The sequence below is a fragment of the Lycium barbarum genome, chromosome 7 (genome assembly GCF_019175385.1).
Source record: "Lycium barbarum isolate Lr01 chromosome 7, ASM1917538v2, whole genome shotgun sequence".
Lineage (NCBI taxonomy): Eukaryota > Viridiplantae > Streptophyta > Magnoliopsida > Solanales > Solanaceae > Lycium > Lycium barbarum.
In genome coordinates this window covers 66,356,617-66,357,167 of record NC_083343.1, presented here as the reverse complement: position 1 = coordinate 66,357,167, position 551 = coordinate 66,356,617, and the positions used below count along the sequence as shown (strand labels likewise).

Below are 551 nucleotides of genomic sequence, written 5' to 3'. Positions count from 1 at the left end.
CCTGTTTATTAGTGTGGCGCGCAACACACCATAAACAAGACTCTACTAGACACGGCTCGTAGACATTTCCTAGGACTGAACTGCTCTGATACCACTTTTGTCAGGACCCGGCTAGGGGCCGTGACGGGTACCCGGGTCGTGACAGTAGGTCTTATCCATGAAACACCCAGCTGCATTTTTTGCCACTTCTTGTGTCAACGGATCCAACCCTCTATAGAACTTCTCCATCAATATATGCTCTGGAAAACCATAATTTGGAGACTTCTACTAATACTCCTTGAATCTCTCCCAAGCTTCATATAGTTGTTCCCCCGGAAGCTGTTGGAAATCATAGACTTATTATGGATTTCAGCTTTCTTGCTTGGCAGAAACCACTTCATGAGAAAAATAGCAACCAACCTTCCCCACGTATGAATAGTATTGTGGGGCAACTTCTCAAACCAAACTCTTGCTTCGCCTGCTAAAGAATATTTGAAAACTCTTAGCCGAATCGCATCAAGAGAAACAGCATTCTGGATGTGGTTCGAACACACACCCACAAAATTCTTCAA

The 551-nt window shown here is 44.3% G+C and overlaps 1 non-coding gene across 1 annotated transcript; it reads left to right on the top strand.

Annotated features, from left to right (window-relative positions):
• The first annotated feature begins 244 nt into the window (after nucleotides 1-244).
• Nucleotides 245-349, top strand: LOC132604791 (small nucleolar RNA R71). The gene has a single exon (XR_009568890.1). It is a non-coding gene; the product is annotated as a small nucleolar RNA R71 (small nucleolar RNA).
• The last annotated feature ends 202 nt before the right edge of the window (nucleotides 350-551 follow it).